Below are 18,671 nucleotides of genomic sequence, written 5' to 3'. Positions count from 1 at the left end.
TGATCCAAAGTTAACTGAGCAGAAAGAGAAACCTCTCATCATTAAAATATTCACACACAGAGAAGCAGAAGGTCTGATACCTTGTTATTTGGGGTATTTTTTAGTAACTAAAAGATATAGGAATGGAACATTTTAAGCATTGTAAAATTTTAATATTATGGAAGCAAGACATAGATTTTTCAAAATATCCTTACTTAGCAGAAGATAAAAAAACTCACTTTCACAACACATGCAGACACAGGATGATACAGTGTAACTACAGTAATGTTACATTGCTCTCAAATGTTCATGCCCTGTTAATGAGAAATAAAGATATTCAGTGTGGTATGTCATTATGTTAACTACTGTTAAATTTCTACCAACTCGTCTTCTCTGGAAAACAAATGAGCTATTCCTCATGTGAGTTTAGTCTTCCTACCCAGAATATCGCTTGCCTGAGACCTCTTCCTCCCTAAGGCAATGGACAGAGACAACTCTCACAGAGCAGGGCCTGTTTTATTTCTCACCCAAGCTGGTCAAAATCCTCACCTGGCCACAAATTAGAGAACTCTAAATAAAGCCATATTTTTGATTTTATCATATTATGCCAGGGATAAACCAAAATGGAGTGAAATATTAAATCAGAATCATTGTTATATTTAATATCCTGCCAATATCTTTGTTTTAGAGGAGAAAAGGACACTATTTCACAATATCTGAATAAACCCTCTCCAGGGTGTCCTACTCAAGCCTCCAGCAAGGAGTTTGAGGCAATGACAACTGTGAAGCTCATTTTCCTCAATCCTTCCAGCTTTGTCCTTAGTGCTACACTTGTCGCATCTGGTTAGAATTAAAGAACAAGTTGTTAGAGTGAACAAATAGTGTCAGGCTACGCAATCACTGTATGATGGTACAGGTTACTGAAAATCTGTAGTAAAATAATAATCAGCTTCTACACTTGAGAGCTACTACAGTATTATACATCAGCTGAGAGAAGAATTAGCTGATACGGACAAATAACCAGAGGTTCTTCAGTCTCATCTGTTTGTTTGCCCCTTAAGGCAGTTTCTTTAGCCCTTTTCCTTACCTTTATTTTCTTCACTTCTTGAGCCAAAACAATCAAGGTTTTTCATCTTAGTTTCTGTCTCCTGTTTCCCTGAGAAGGGAGTGATAGAGCAGATTGGTGGACACCTGGCCTCCAGCCACAACATATATAACAGGTACATGAGTACATGTACATGCACATGCATGAGTACAACTCTTACAAGGTGTATATATTAAATCTTAGAAAACACTTTGAAAATGTACTTTGCATTTGTACTTTGAAGACACTGCTTAAATTTCTGACTCTGTCTTGAGATTTAGTGATAAAATATGAAACACTATTCTCAGAAAGTTTTATTTAGAGCTTTTAAAATTAAAAAAAAAAAAAAAAAGAAAACACCCCCAAAAAGAAAAAAAAAAAGCCAAAATTAAAACCCCCACAAATTCAGAGCAGAATATAAAGGTCTGGAACCTAACATCAGACCCTGAGATAAGCTCAGCTGGTCAGAGCATGGTGCTGATAACACCAAGGCTGTAGTTTCATTCCTGTATGGGTCATTCACTTAAGGGTTGGACTTGATGACCCTTGTTGGTCCCTTTCAACTCAGAATATTCTGGGAGCTGATAATAACTCCAATAGCAGATGAAGAATTTCTAAAATAATATATACTGTGGCTATACTGAAAGCAAAAATTTCAGAATCAGTCTTAGATCAGCCTGAAAATTTATTGATAGACTTAGAGAAGGAGACACCAAAAGGATAAAGTTATTTTCATTGAGTTTGATCTTCTGTAGCTACAGAATGACAATTCCTGACTTGTACAAGGAGGGTAATTCTTTCCTCTATCAACTGGAGAACAATATTGAATTCAATAACTCATGTTTATGGAACTTTGTGTCTTAATGCAATATAAATAATTTTGATTCTGGGAACATTTAATGTAATTTGTTTAATGCATAATGTTTGACAAGGGAAGATATCTTTTTGTGTCTTATGACTTTAGCTCTTACAAGTGCAAAAATATATTTGCATTGTTGTAACATATTAACTCATTTAGTTAACACATTTGTAAATCAAATGGCTTTGAAATTTTTTCAGATAATGAAGGATGGATTTTGCATATGCCGGACAACTTTTTCATTTAATGTTAACATCAGAGAACTAAGAACTGTTCTATTGCACAAACTAGTGTAATTGATGTTTTCACCAGAAATTAACTGACCTCTTTGATATATAAAAATATATATCTGTATGATGAGGATTCATTCTTCTATTTCTATCAACATAATATAAACTATTATGCAGTGATTCACTAGAAGATGGATTAAAATTTTGTTTTCACCAAGAGATTCTTCTTCTTCTAATTCTGTAGAGCCTTTTTAATAAATTACTTTCAGTCCAACATAACAGTTATTTTATTTGATCTCTGGTAGTGAGCCCAAATAAATAATCTTCAGAATTATATGAGTATCACAAACACAATCACAAAAAGATAAGGCAAAGAGAATGAATAATGAATCATTAAAAGATTAGTCTTTTACTAATTTTAAGTCTATTTATATTAAATATGGTACTGTAAGAGTTAACCTGGGTCCTTGAGTATAATTGTTTAATGGGCTGAATGGTAATATTGTCCCCTTTTACAGTTAGACTTATAAATAAAATTCAAAGGATAGGCTTCAAAAAATTGGTCCAATATTACAGTTCATGTCAGGAGAAAAAAAATCCAGTCAATGGATGGGGTAAAATGCAAAAAATTTAGTTTTATTCTGAGGCTAATGGAACTTCTTTAGGGAATAAAATAGCAGAGAGGATGTAGATATGCACAGTGACCAGCAGAAACCCCAAGGACAATGCTATTATCTTTATTAAGGACTCATCCTTATGAGTCAGGGTATCCTGACTGGATAGTGCAAACATACTGTGTTCTGGCTACTGTGCACCAGTTTCCTGTGCCCTCAACTATTTCTTACTGGCAAAATATGCGCACAAACTTTCCATAGGGAACTGAACTTGCTAAGACCGTATTTACAACTCAGACTGCAATGTAATGCTGGGATACTCAATCTAGTTTGGAAAGAGCTGGCTTAATTACAGAAAACATTGGAGCATGAATAACAAAAGCAGATTGCACTGTTTCATGGACAGAGGAAAACAGTTGTCTGTGAACACCATGCTGGGAGGGGTATTTTTATAGGCAGGAGGCAGGCAAAACTACCAAAAGCGTGTGCAGTGGGTTCTTGGGAGCAACAGTGAACTAATTTACACTCTGTTCACCTGCTCCTATATTCTTGTGTGGGTAAGTCCTAAAATTACTGGATGGGTAAACGTCTGCTGTTAAAAGTGGAAAGTCCGAGGCTCTTAACATCTAAATTCTCAGACAAACAAAAAGTAGAAATTGATCTAGAAACTGTCTTTGCTTTTCTGTAGTTATTTTGTGAGACGTGGTAATTGAGCTTCTTTAGAGACTAAACCAGGTAGTATGTGGAAGGAAGATATGGCAGAAAATTTATGGAGAACAGGCTAAAACATAATAAATCTGTTTCAAGCAAGCACCCAACAAGTCTGTGCTGATGAGGTAGGCCAAAGGTCAAACCAGAAAATCAAGCCTGGATCAAGGAGGCTTTAGATGGGGTGTAGATACAGTGGCAGTGCGGCCTTTTCTTGTTCAGGAAATTAGCTAATATATCTTTTATTCCTTTCAAAAGAAGGAGAGGAATGAAAGGAGATTTGGGTTCAAAAGCTCGTCTGGTTGTTCTGGTATATATATTTTTTTATATATATAATGTTTCAGGTTTTTTTTCTTTTTTCATTTCACCAGTTCTTGTTTCTAACAAATGTTTGCTGGGCCTTCTCACCAACAGCAGAAATTCCAGAAAATTTGCAGCCAATTATTCTGCAATGTTCTAGTCTCAGTGAGAACACTAGAATTTTCAACATCTGCTATCCATATTCCTGTTATATATCTCATATGATATTTACTTTTTTTTTCAGTGCTAGGTGAAGTTGGTGACCCCTGGAATACCTACATTCTTTTTATTTTCCCCCTTTGTATTAGCAGACTTGACTGTTCTGTTTAAATGTATTAACTTTTCCCTCAGTTCCATGTGCAATACTCCCACCTTGTTATCCTTATGTTGTTTGCTCAGTGCTGAAAGCGGCTTTTTGCTTTAACTCAGGAGGATGTATCTGCCTCCTGTTTATGACTTAATATATGAGCTAATTTTAATTAGGAGGCAGTATCCCCTCCTGATTCATATGTTTCAGCATCCCTGAAAGATCTATGTTTTTTGCTCCTGTTATTGAAATACTCTACTTCTAGCATGTGACAAAAATCTCATTTTCATCCTAAAAAACAAATCAATTCCATTTAATTTTGCATACTCTGTTTCAAGCTTCAGATAATTTTGAATTCTAATAGTCCTTTGATAGTGTTACAGTCCTCTGGGGCTGCTATTTCTAGCAAACATAATAAACATTCCCTGAAAGAAGGAATGCATTATTTCACTGATACTGTGTGAGGCAATATCTCACTTGAAACATAAACAAAAAAACCAAAACACAATACCTTAACTTCTGGGCTGTATTGACAGTAACACAGATGTATGTTGGAGGAAGTTTTAATGCACCTTTTAGCACTTTTTAGAGTGTTTCTGGAATACTGTATCTGGTTTCAGGCACCTCAAAATCAAAAAATTTTAATAAACTGGAGTAACCTGAAATTTAGTGGAGGACCAAAGCATTATTCAGCTTGGAGAAGAGATGGCTAAAGAGGCACATATTGAAAGAAACAATCTAAACTCTCTGTTGTAGCGCCTTTGCAGCAAAAAAAGAGTGATTACATTTGTAAATTTAAAGCAGTAGGTTCAGATGGGGTTTAATAACAGATTGGATATATTTTCCTGAGGCTGGACTGGCTATTTTGGAACTTTTGGAGAATGCTGCACTTGAGACATTCCAGGCTCCCTTGTCTTCTTTGCTCTTCAGAGCTGTTCCTGTTTGATTCCACTTGCCTGCTCCTTGAACAAGCCTCAGGCTGCTTCCTTGATGCCTGAGGTCTAGGATCTGCTACTTTATTTCTTGTTTGCCCTTGGGATCTTCATATCAATTCTTCATGCTCACTATGGGCCAAGGTTGCTACAGATTGCTTCATCCTCACGGCATCATTATTCAGCTTTAAACTGGAGCTCGTCATTGTTGATGACCTTTGTGCTTTTAAAATTTGTATTCATAACAGAAGGAATAATCTGAGTAATAATTTTGAGGAACATTTATTCATCTGTAGAAAATAGAAAAAAGTAAGAAGGCGATTGGAATCTAGATGTACACTTCTGGGTTTATTATTTTTTGTTTGGTTCATGGTGGGTTTTTTATTGGTCTTTTTGGGGGGGGAGTTGTTAGGGTTTTTTTAATTGATGAGGATACTACATGAATATTCCTTGTAGCTGATGTAAATTTCCCCATCTTTCTACAGCTATTAATGCAATTAAGTAGTAAGTCTCAGAACTGTATGCATGTGCTGTTTCAATGCGGAGGGTCTCTGGCTTCTACAGTCCTGTACCATCCTCAACTCATGTCTCCCTGAGATTGTGTGACCTTACTCTCAAATAAATTGATTTATGTGGCATGTACAGCATGCTTGACATTGTTAATGATACATGGAATGGCCATTAAAAAAGATAAGCATTAATTGTTAAATAGACTCACAAATGAGTCTGGTTCATCCCTCACTCCAATTTTATTAATGTGTCAAAGCAAAAAACAATCTCCTACATAAAGCTGTGAGTCACAGAATCATAGAATGCTAAGAGGTTGGAACGGACCTTGAAGATCACCTAGTTCCCACTCCATCTGCAGTGGCTGAGATCTTCATTATGAATTTTTTTCTTTCCTGTAATACAAAATTAAAACCATAAAATTATCAAAAGAGAAAGGTTTGGTAAATCATTAATTATAATGAATATGATGAGATCAGAGAATAGTACGTAACTAAAACAGCTTTATGGCCACTTGAGCCAGTTCAACGCTTCTCCGCAGTGTAGACAAATTGAGGGCAAAGTTAAGTTTCTTTCTGCAGTGTTAGCTTATACTGAGCTGTGACAAATTCTCTCTTATATATTGAAGATTACTGTTGTGAGTTTAAGACCTCATATATCAATAATTTCCTACAAAAAGAGACTCTAGACAATTTTTGCTATTTAGTTGCAGACTTTATTACAAGTTCATATGGAATACCCAGTGGATATAGATCCTTATATAGTACCAAAACATCTGAGCATTCCTGATAATAGTTACTCCTTTAAAACTCTGGAAGTAAATCAAAACTATTCTCATTTTACAAGGGAGATTCTGACTGACAGAGAAGTAAAGGGGCTTGCCACACTTTATATTAATAGGCCATGGTTGAACAGCCAGCTAAGCCAAATTTTCTAAGGAACACCAGCGATCAACAGAGAAAAAGAACAGTTCTTTGAACCATGAAAGAGTCCTTAGCAATATAAGATGTCATGCTGCAGTAATTTTGTAGGTATATTGATCTCTATTTTCTGCATTTTGCTAAAAGTGCTCATTGCCACATTCTGCTACTGTATACACCTACCTAGTGGTTCAAGTAAATGTTTACCTATTATAGGAGTGCATTCAGCTAGCACAAGGAATTGCACTGGTTTTAGCCATGATGTCCTCCAGAAGCAGCTCTTGGAGCATGAAAGAATATTTCTTTCATGGCAAAACACTCTTGCACATTTAGCAGCTTGCTCTGAGCGCACTTCTGCATTTCTGGACCAGCATAACTAAAACCTTCACTGAGAATAACCTACGTGGAAGTATTCTGTGCAAATTGCCCTACTCCATGGTGAATCCTTTGTGAACAGATGCTAAGTTATGCATCCGTGGGCAGCACTTTTCCCTCCAAGGTATTTCCTGATGATTTATGCATATTTGCCAGGGTAATGCCACCTGCTTTCCTTGTATCCAGAGGGTACGTGTGAGTAGGCAGACCCCTAACTCTTTCCTCCACTACAACCAGGATATCTATAGGTATTTAGTATTACTTCTGTGTCTATGTCCCTCCTCGAAGTTGCCACAGATGATCCAGAAAATGTTGACTTGGTGTTTAGGAAAGGATTCTTGGAACTGAATGTGAAAAATTCCATTTATGCACAGGCCTCTGTGTTTTGGCTTGGTATGGCCAAAGGTAATAAATGAGGTAATTTTGGATTGTTTTCACATCATCAAGGCAAGGCGACTAGAATGAGCAACCAGTGTATGACAGAAGATCCCAATTTTTATATGCTGTTTTCCACCACAGAATAAGATGTGAACGTGTGTGCAGGAATGACATATGTCGAAGCTAAACTATGGTGTCAGAGGGTCACCATTAGGTGTGACAGTGTTGTTTTGTTCTTGTTTTGAAAGTTTTTCAGGAGTGGAGAGTAGAAGAATGGTTCCCAGGGAACAGTAGGACTGCCAGCTATGGATCGTGTGCTAATTGTTAGGCTGGAATACAAGCACGCATCCATTGATGATACCTTCGTGTTTTCATTCTAATACTAAGAGGTTGAATTTTCCAAGGTTCCCAAATTTTGTTTTCCGTTTTCATCAACCAATTAAATACTGTTCAAGTAAGGAAATGACTATGATGCACTGGGCTTTTGCAGTTTTCTTCCAAGTTACGCAAGTTTAATCTTTCAGTTGGAAAGGGAAAAATCAAGGGGTTTTAAGCTCACTAAACATCATTAAAGGACTAAAATAACAGAGGGAAATATCAGACAGCTAATAACGTAATATTTGAATTTTAGATTATTTAGTGATTTTGAGCAAGATCAAATAGATAGATATCAAACTAGATAATAAATACCAGACTTTTTTTTTTTTTGATAGATGACAAGGAGTAATTATATTATTTCACTTTTTCCCTTTACCTAGGTAGTGACAGTGGGCAGTCACAGCTTGTTTTGTGTATGAATATAATTGTTCTTCAGGAATGTTGATTCTGCTTCTGTTGGCTTTGCACCCTCTGTTAAGTGTCCTGAGAATCTCTTTTCTTTGGCAGCCTATATACTGACGGAGTTTGCCGTATTGTCATGCTATGCATCCTTTATTTTTGGTCTTAACTTTATGGAAGATGGGAAGTGAAGTTAGAAAAAAAGATATGGGAGGGTGACTGCTAATGAATACATTGTAAAGACAATCTCTGCTATGTCAGAAGTCTCTTACTTTGTCTCTAATGTCTTTCACATGCTTTGCTTCCATGGGTTAATGAAAAAAATTTTGCTGTAGTTGCTGAGCCTCAACGGTGAGGTGTTTCTTATCACTGTTTCCATATAGTGTAATGCTTTATAACATTAGAATATGAAAATATCCCTCTAATGCCATCCATATCCTCTCTACAAGCTGTAGCTATACTAAATTCTTTTGTCTTTAGCTTGGGAAATCAGTGTTTTTGTAAATATTTCATAGCAGGGAGTGGAGAATTATCCAAATGCAAATTGGAATCATCCATCACTGGATTCAGCATTCGTTATCTGTAGAAGCTGGCTCTCTTATCTGTAAACTTTAGGGAATAAAAGAGTTTAAGCCAACTGCTTCTTGAGATCTAATCAATTTCCAACAGAACTTTCCAAATTTCAGCTGTGTCCTCCATTTTCTTCATGCTAATTTAACTGTGGAAACTGCCTATACCAGAGAGAACATAAGCACATAGATCCTTCTTTTGTTACTTCTCTTGCTCATATACCATTTCATTCACAAGGCATCTTCTGCTGTGTTTTGTTCAACTACTGTTCCTGGTTTTAAGTCCCTGAAAAGTGCATGTACCAGAACTTTTGAAAGTCAAATGTGTAGTGGTTTACCCATCTTTCAGAGGAGCACAGTATCTACCAAGAGAATCTCAGAGACCAGCTGCATATTTGCGAAATCAAACATCATTCTCCATTTGAAGACACCTGAATCTTATATCAGTGAATATGATCTCATTACATGCTGCTTTGCCATTGGTAATTGCCTCCACAAACAACAGAAATGTCAGACGAAGTGGAAAAGGTGTCAGTAGAATTTTTCTTTAAAGGAAACTGAAAATTGAGATAAACCGTGACTGGACAAACTAGTTAAAGTCCCTTAACCTTTTCCACTTAACTCAAGATTAAGGCACTGAACAAATACTTTTCCTACCTTTCACAGTTACTTGCAAAGCAGAATATTTTCCCTTATCCTGGGAATCTTGGTGTTATTAAAAGTGAAAAAGCAAAGCACAGGAAGTGAACAGTGTTTTCACATCTTACTGTTATAATATCTTGTATTGGTTCTTTTTTATCATATACTGTTAAAGAATCTTAAACAAGGGAAAATGTGTCAGTGGCTACAGTATAGTTATCTCTGTCAGGGGAAGATATTGCACTTCATCAAATTCTTTCTCATGGATTTAGGGTATCTCTCACATTCTTGACCTTTCAGCCCCTTTAGCTGGTAGTGAAATTATATGTCTGTAGAGATGGAGTGTTTAAAGGTATTTGTTTCTAAGCTTTTCTTTAAATATGAAAACAGAGGGAGAAAAAATTGAAAGCTACTTTGTGTTTCTGTTGTCTTCAACATGAAGGGCTACATCTTTTTTCTCCCCCATCTTATTTGTTTCCCACACAGAGGAAAAGCTATTAAAAAGCTGGAGATGTACCAATTTTTTTACTGAAATAAGTTTGCATGGTACATTTGGCAAATGTATTCAAATTTTCCGTTCCCTATATAACATTCTGTTGTTTATCCTGTTTCTAACTAACACTTAATAATGTTCAATTTTTTTCTGAAAGTAGAATGAAAATTGTAGGAGACGCAAATTAAGAAACGTGATTGCTATTTATAATTTCATGTTGCTTAAGCATAAACTAATTAGACCTTACTGTGTTTAACCCATCCATAAATGTGAGAACATTCACTGTTGATTAATTGCATCTCATAAGCATTCAGTTGCTGCACATTTGATTTAAAATGTCAAGGAATACAGTAAACATTTGTAAGTTTTCTTTTTTTGAACATGTATGCAATCCTTCTATAGAAGCAGCCAGAAGTTCCCCCCATAGATAAAAAGACTATATTAAATATGCTTAGAAATAATTTTGAATATTATTCTACTCCCATCCTCTTTGATTAGCATATTGAAAGACTACTACCTTTGAAATATTTTCCAATTTTGTGATCAAAAAAATCCTGACTATCCTAATCTCCTTTTATATTGTAATGATGCTTTAGAGTGAGAGTGGTAGTAGACTAACATGGACATTCCCTCTTTCAATTTTGGATAGTGCATGAAATTGTTCACATAGATTTCCTCATTGTGCTCTTGGGAATATAATCCTTTGTTAACACCTCCAGGAATGGTAGAATAGTGATTTAAACATACATTCAGCTCTTAGACAAACTGTGTCTCCCAAGTTAGTGGACCTCAGTGTAGAAATCTGTAAAATATGAATTTAGCTGAAATGACTGAAAGTTCATTGATTAGGGGGCATAAAGCTCAGGAATGGCTCTTACTGATTTTTAACAAGCACTACTCAAGAGCAAAGCTGTTTACTTATTAGAGAAAAGGGGCGTTTTTTGTTCTTTGGGGTTTTTTTTGGTTGTTTTAGAATTAGTATGCAGTGTTGTGAACAATAAGGTTTATACTCCAGTTATAAGTCATGGCTAGTTCCCCACCTCTCCATTTCCCTGGTTCTGATGAAAAAACCCCACTATCCTTCTGAGAGTGCTATGCATGAATGAATTACAATTCAGAGATATAACTAACAGTAGTGATGAAAATCCCTCTGTGGCCATACTTTCCTTACATATACTCAAGCAAAAAATGTGTGCTTCTAGAATTTGTAGATATTGACATAGACTCTAGGGTTATGATGAAAAAGAGTGCAGAAGCTGAGGCATTCCTCCTCATCACAATATTAAGATGTGTGAAACATAATGTTTAGATGTCTGATTACTTACTTGCTAAAGACAATATTTTATTCTACCAGACATGAAACTATTTTTTACTCATAAATAACTTCTGTATACTGCTTTCCGAGATTAAAACTTCAGGGAAAAAAATCATTAGACAGCTAAAATTGAATTTACAAAAATAGTAAATTTATCTCAAAGTAGGAATGCTCTTGGAAGAAAGTCTGAACAGCTATTGAGACTTTCACTGATTTATATGCATGCTTGCAATGAAGATTTCAAGAAAATTAAGCCAAATTAATCATAGAATCATAAAATTATCTGGGTTGAAAGGGACATTAAAGATCATCTAGCTCCAACCCACTGCCTTGGGCAGGAACATCTTTCACTAGACCAGGTCACTCAAAACTTTCAACTGGCCTGGACCACTTCCAGGGATGGGGCACCTACAGCCTGTCTAGGCAATCTGTTCCAGTGCCTCATGAACTGTACAGTGAAGAATTTCTTCCTAATATCCAATCTAAACCTGCCCTATTTCTGTTTTAAGCCAATAACCCTTGTCCTATTACTACATATCCTTGTGAAAAGTCTATTTCCAGCCTTCCTGCAGTCCTCCTTTAGGTACTGGAAGACCACAATAATGTCTCCCCAGAGCCTTCTCTTCTCCAGGCTGAATAACCCCAGCTCTGTCAACCTGTATTCATAGGAGAAGTACTTCAGCACTTTGATCATCTTTGTCACCACGCACTCCAACTGGCCCACGTCCTAACCTATGTTTGGGTCCTCAGAGCTGGACACATTACTCCAGGGGTCTCATGAGATTGGAGCAGAGCTGGAAAAATCACCCCCTTCAACCTGCTGGTCATGCCCAGCCTGTATTTGTGCTTGGGATTGCCCCCAATCCAGGTGCAGGATCTCACACTCAGTCTTTATGGACTTCATGAGGTTCATATGGGTCTACCTCTCAAGCTTGTCATGGTCCCTCTGTATGGAAAGGGAACATGTGAGATCTCACATGCTCTCAGAAGACAGAAGAGATGTCAAAACATCTGGCATGTTATTATTATATCATGTTGTATAAAAGATAAAATGGGCATAAAGCAGATGCCTCTATATCCGGTCTGAAGTCCAGGGCATGGTCTCCAGACAGATGTCTCATGTTTGTGCTACCTGTTTTACTGCCCAGTTTTCATGAAAGCTGTGTAAAGAGGGAGGTAGAAGTTGACCAGCTGTTCCTCCTGCTTATGATCGTTGACAAGAGAAGCTCAACAAAACCACTTCTGGTAGTGTTACTTTATTTAATAGACAAGATTTGATCATACAATAATGTGTTTGCACAAAAAATAAATATTTGTGGAAGATATTGTTGTTTTCAGTGTTTTAAATTGGAATAAAAACTGCATAATGAGTAGAGAGAAAAAGGAAGCTGTAGATAAAAGAGAAAAACATTCTTTTACATATGTTGTGAATATGTTGCCAGTGCAAAGTGTTTGATAGACAATGCAGAAAAATAACTTTTTGATGTGCAGGTTGCTGTCAAATTGTGAATCATCCCTATAAAATAATTTATTTTGAGCTAACATTTTTATTTTTTAAGTAAATGGCTGAAGTACTTTAACAGAACAAAAGACAAATAGTGTAAAAATACATCCTGGATGGGTTTCAGCTTTCAACGTGGATACTCAAAGTGTCTATGAGAATGAAATCCTATTCATGAAAACCAATAGAATAGACAATCAGAGTGAGCAGGAATACATCTCTTTGAGAAAATCTTTGTGAACATTGATGGGTTTATGTGGAAGTTTTAGACTAACCAGCCTCTCAGTTACAGAACTTTGCAAGAAATATCACAAAACTAATAGTATCTGGCAAAGTATGACCTAAACTGACAGTGCTGTTCTTCCTTAAATATATTGTTACATCAAGAATTTTATGCAGTAAAGCACTCTTTTCTGAAGCTCTGAGTAACAGATTTAAAATCTGGAACTGAACACGGATATTTCCTTGAAGACTGCAAAAATCTTATTGATGTTTAGATCTAGTCATGTTGAAAAGGAATGAGGAGGGAGAGTATGAGAAATATCATTTAACTCTGGTTTGCTTCTTGAAGTGTTATCTCTCTTAAATGATCCAAAGTGGTGGAGAAGACAAAAAAGTCAGTGTCAGACATGTTTCATAATAGAAAAAACTTCTGGGAAAGGTGTTTGTACCTTTCCCTGAGAGTAACTTAGCAGGCTCATCTCAGATGGACAAACAGACTAATTTGGAGCTGTCAGAAGGAGTTAGGGAAATGGTGTTGTAGTAAGCAACACATTATCTGTGGTAACCAGAGGGAGTGTGCTGCAAGCAGAGGGGACTGGATAAAAACCCACAGTTTTTCTACACAGTCATCAAAGGGTAGACTTGATTTTCAGGTTTTCTATTCAGTCTTTTTCACTCTCATTAGATTTTGATAGTCTCAGTCTTAGCTGTTTAATTATTTGCTCTGGAAATCCATTATCTTTGAAAATTATCTTACTCTCTAAACCCCACTTCCCCACATGGAAGCTTTTAAAAGAAAGGCTGGGGCAATTGCTCCTCAGGCCCTGAAGCTGTGAGTCTGTATTGCTAGGTTTGTTAGTCAAATCATCCAGAATGGCTTGGAGCAAGTTAATAAAAATCTCAAAAACGTCAGAGGAGTATTTTTATTTATGTTGTTATTTGCAAACATATTAAAGAATTGTTCAGTGTTTATCACTGACAACAGTAAGCACTTTAGAAGAGTAGAAGAAGGGGTAACATCATCTTTGGCTTGGGGAGAAGCTCCAGGGAGAAGTGCAGAAAATCCTTCATTTTTGACTCTTCATAGAAGAAACAGAATTCCATAACTCTACTTTTTCTTGTCTAATCAGTGTTTCCATGCAAACAGTGTTCATGGGTTTTTTATTAACTGACTTACTGTTTCACCAGACTTCTGATATTTTTTTTTTTTTTAATCACAATTTGTCTTATTTCTGTTTTCATGTTGTGGAATTCTGGGCCTTCCTACTATTTGTGGCTAGCTCTTAAATTTACAAGAAGTTAGATCATAATAGCAAGGCTGTTGAAAAATATTGTCTGCTACTTCTTAGTTTAAAAAGTTGTTATAGTATGTGTCCAGTTGTTTAAAACAATTAAGATGTAGCTAAGCAAACAATAAGTTATTTAACTCCACAGTGTTTACTTTGAAACAAGTGTAGATTTTTTTAACCATCTTGGCTGATGGCAAGCTAGATTTGATAAAACTAGAGTTCCACTTTCCTGAACTAGATTTAGGAAAAACATCAGCAGTTTCCCTCACATGTTTTTCATTTGCTAGGACTAACCACTATTTCCAGCGGTCAGGGTACCTTTACCTTACCATATCGAATATCAGCAGTTTTTTATAGCTTCATATGTCCCTTGACTTCCAGGATTGCTTCTTTTCTTCTAAAAATTTCAAGGTGATTCTATGTAGGAAACCAATGTGCACTTTAACATGTTTATCATCCCTATATTGGCCATCTGTATAAAGAGCTAAGGACATTTATTGGGCAGTCTTTCCTTCTTCTGACTGTGACAGTGGTCATTGTAGTCTACAGTTGCTCTTGAGGGGTGGCTGAGCCAAAAGGTACTGCTGTTTACCAAACTTAAACATCTTGCTGCTGGGCTTTTAAGGATTGATCATAGCCCTCAGATGTTTTAATACCTCTGGTAATTTCTACAACTGGAGAAGCTGAATAATAGATAAAACTGACCTATGGATACCCAGGAATGGTTCTTTGTCAAATAAGCATCCTGTGTCACATAATCACTCAAAACAGTTTCTGGTAGATGCCTGTCTTAAAAAACAAAACAAAACCGAACAAAACAAAACCAAAAATCAAAACCAAAAAACCCCAAAACAAACAAACAAAAAAACCCCAAACCAAAACAAAAAAACCCCCAACATGCAACATGGAAGTTACATAAATAACTTAAATTTTTTGTTAAATTGGTCATATTTTGAACTTTGCCAAGTTTTTTCTTTAAGTTCTGTAGAAGAGGAAGTGAAATACAGCAATATTAAAATACAGTAGATTAAAGCTCTTTGAGATCTAGTTAAGCATTATCTCTTTGTTTTTGTGATTTTTTCTGATAGTGACAGCTGAGGTTCAGCCTTGAGAGAAAGAATAAAAGATGAGCTACAAAGGTGAGTTTTGTTCACTGCCAAAGAATGAGTTAATGTTGGTATTTTAAAGTAATTGGTAATAATAAGAAGAAATAGGTAGAATGCACTTCATGTTTACAAGGTACCTGTTCTCTCATTTTTAACTCTGATTTTATTAAGATATGCTTTCTATCTGTAAGTTGTCCCTATGTATTTGTAAGGTATAGCTTTTGTTGTGCTTTTATATCAGACCGTGTCAACATAAAGTTTCAGAAATGCTGTAACACTATATTATGAGCTTAAACTCTTTTGGATGGCTGCAGTTTTACTGATAATGACACTTAATAGATGCTCGAGATACTTGTAGGAAGATAGAACAGGTGTGCAGAGGAGGTCTGTACTTCTTTGACTACATCTGAGATATTTGTGAAAAGCAGGCATAACTCAACTGCTTTGTATTCAACAGATGATTTTTATGTATTAGCAAAACAAAGATTTTTCATTTTGGTTTTCCTCACACAATTTTCTAGTGCCACAGAAATCTGCTGTCTTATCGATAGATCTTTTCAACATATCTGAAGTACAGTAAAGCCTTAAAGGATGGGCTAAAAAAAGTAGTCTGTAGTTTACAAACCTATACATAATGTGTGCAAAGAAGTGAGGATCTCTTGGACTAAGTAAAGATTTAGTAGTATGGACTTAAAGGTTATAAGGCTACACTGGCTCTGGCACCTCAGCCAGCTTACCTCAAGTTACAAGGATGTGTTGTTGGCTGGAGTGTCTTATGCTGAAATATTATTGGAAAATCAGCATAACACACACAGAGGACAAGAAAGTTTGTTAAAAGCAAGTATTTAAAACAAATTTATTGAGAAGTATCACTGTTTTACCATTACTGTGTAAGGCCCAGTCCTGCTCCATCTCATGTCTATGTCTCACTTTGGAGTTCGGCTGCTTCTTTCAGAATAAATTCAAATAGGCACTCTGCATTAAGTGTTATTTTGTATCATTTTGCTTCCCAGTTAGTGACCTAGACCGCATGACTGCTCTAGAAATGAAATACCTTTCTCAATTGTGCCTTTCGCATGCTGGCTGAGCTGGAACATTTTACTTTTTCCCTCCCATCTCATTTTTGGAAAGTATTACTTTCCTGTATTATTATTTTCCTTTATAAAACGTTATACCACGTTAATGAAATTTACTAGAATCATTGAAAAGTGTGTGAGGATCCATGTATTAATGCAGGTTTATAAATATCAAAAGAGAATTTTGGTTCAGTTTTTATTGTGTGTTTCAAGGCAAATATTGAAAATGTTGCAAAGTAAGGCCTGGGTTTTAACCCAGTACTGTACTCATGAAAAATCGCAAAGAACTTGAAGTTAGGGTTGGGGGGGGGGGGGTGTTTGTTTGTTTGTTTGTATTTTAGGCCACTAAGAATGTACTAAAGGATTTTATTGCATTAACTTCTATTACCTTTCTAAAAAAATCAGTTAATTTACATACTGATTAAACATCTTCCATGCCTTTCTAAATTATTCTTAATTACAAAGGCTGTTTCCATAGTTACAATTTATATCTTAATTTCATAGTAGATTTCTTTCCACTTATTCAGCTCATTCCATTTATCTACCCTATTTGTTATTTGAACTACACATAAACTTCAGGGGAGCTTATCTCTTACTGGTTTTGAGAAGGAAAAAATGTATTAAGGCAGAGATAAAACTGTTTAGTATGCAGCTAGTTCAATTACCACAGATAGACTTCTCTCTTTAATAGAAATACAGGTCTTTGAAAAGAGTCTATAAGAAAATAAGCCAGAGAATCAATTAGATTCTCCTAGAATTGAATAAAGTACAATAAGAACCATTTAAAAGCTGTAATAGTTTTTAACAAACAGCCATAATTTTTACTGTTTGTGAGAAACAGATAAGTCATGAAGGCATTTAAAACACTTCTAGACAACTGTAATGCTTAAAGGAGTCCATTAATATTTTAATTAAAGTTGAAAAATAGCGTTCTTTTCCCTTTATTAAGCTTATTTCTTTACAGAGGGCAAACTTATTGAGAGCAAACCTGAGGAGAAAGAGTTGAAGGTGTTTGTTGACAAAAGCTCAACATGACCCAGCAAGATACTCCCACAGCCCAGAAAGCCAACAATATCCTGGGCGTGACCAGCAGGGCTAGGGAGGGGCTTCTGCCCCTCTGCTCCATGCTGGTGACACCCCACCAGGAGTGCTGCATCCAGCTCTAGGGTGTTCAGTAAAGGAAAGACATGGACCTGTTGAAGCAGATCCAGTGAGGGACATGAAGCTGGGGGCTATACTCCCTCAAAAGTTGAACAGAAAGCTGGAGCAGAGGAGTAAATCTCTGCTAGACTAAGACTTTCTAGTGTAAAGTCCATAGACATTTAACACAAATGACCTAGCAGCTCACTTGTGAATAACATCTTTTTTCTATGGCTGCATATGAAACCTTTAAATTCTGCTTCATCCTTATTGTTGCACAGTCATAGCCAAATGGCTTTAAGGTTATTTATTTGCTAAGTTTTTATACACTGAGTTCAGCTTCTGGCAGTCCCTACTGTTTGATAGTGCAATGTGGAATTAGTCAAGAATTCTGGGAAAAAAGAGAAATGCCAAACTTGCAACAGACCTCAGATGATTTTAAGTGATAGTTTATGACCAATCTCCTACTTGGCCAAAAAATAGACTGAGTAAACAATTTCCCACTATCCATCTTATTTTGAATGTGGAATTGTTTCCTGAATATCAAAACCAGCTCGGGCTAACCCTTTAACAATTTGTTGCTTACATAGCAGTGCTGAAATGACTTATGTCCTCCAGTATATCTGAAGGACGGTACAAAGGAACTCTTTGGTTACAAAGTTTAAGGTGTGAATTGTACATTTTCCTCTTACTGCTCAGCCAGTCCGTGGGGAGCTCCTGTGCCCTGGAGCTTAGACTTTAGGAAAGGTATAGGCTGAGCATTCACTGCAACCAGCAAGCTGGCAAAACTGTTTAGTTCCAGAGGTCATATGGTCGTATCAATCTAGCCACAGTTAGAATGTGTTCAAGCTGGATCTATAAATGGCATGCTAGATTTTTTGGTTTTCATGGCATGAAGTAACTGCATGATGTCAAAAAGGGTTTTCTGCACATTGATTGTAGGCAATGCCATTATGATGTTGTCTAAACTGCTTTAGTTTCTGGCATTGCAAGAGTATTTATTGGCTCTGTCTTCACTTTCCTCTTTATTCAGGTAGTTCGTTCTATGACATTTCTGAGTGCTTTCCTTCTTTGAAGTACCTGGATTTTGCTTTAGGATATATCCCAGTAAAAAAGTAAAGCAATCTGATTCCTAAACTGCTTTCTAGCCATCAGGGAGTAAAGGTGAGGCAAAAGATTTTATTTAAGATTGGCCAAAGGCAATGAAGAAAAAACAGTGCATGCATATTTTGCTGCCACAGCATCCATGGCATTCTCAGAATTTCATGTTTGCTGCCATTTTGTGATTTTGTGTCAAGAGTGATGTGTGTTCTGACACTTTCTGAAGACAAATGAGGAGTTCTCATTGATT

General features: G+C 36.2%; 1 long non-coding RNA gene across 1 annotated transcript in view; it reads left to right on the top strand.

Annotated features, from left to right (window-relative positions):
- Positions 1-18,436, top strand: part of LOC125329454 — a 152,828-nt gene extending 134,392 nt beyond the window's left edge. The window contains exons 4-5 of the long non-coding RNA XR_007205157.1: positions 15,087-15,137; positions 18,354-18,436. This is a non-coding gene — a long non-coding RNA (uncharacterized LOC125329454). The remainder of the gene's footprint in view (positions 1-15,086; positions 15,138-18,353) is intronic.
- Positions 18,437-18,671: the final 235 nt, after the last annotated feature.

The sequence above is a fragment of the Corvus hawaiiensis genome, chromosome 1, assembly GCF_020740725.1.
Source record: "Corvus hawaiiensis isolate bCorHaw1 chromosome 1, bCorHaw1.pri.cur, whole genome shotgun sequence".
NCBI classification, from domain to species: domain Eukaryota; kingdom Metazoa; phylum Chordata; class Aves; order Passeriformes; family Corvidae; genus Corvus; species Corvus hawaiiensis.
The sequence above is the reverse complement of the archived record's forward strand: the minus strand, read 5'-3'. Positions and strand labels throughout refer to the sequence as shown.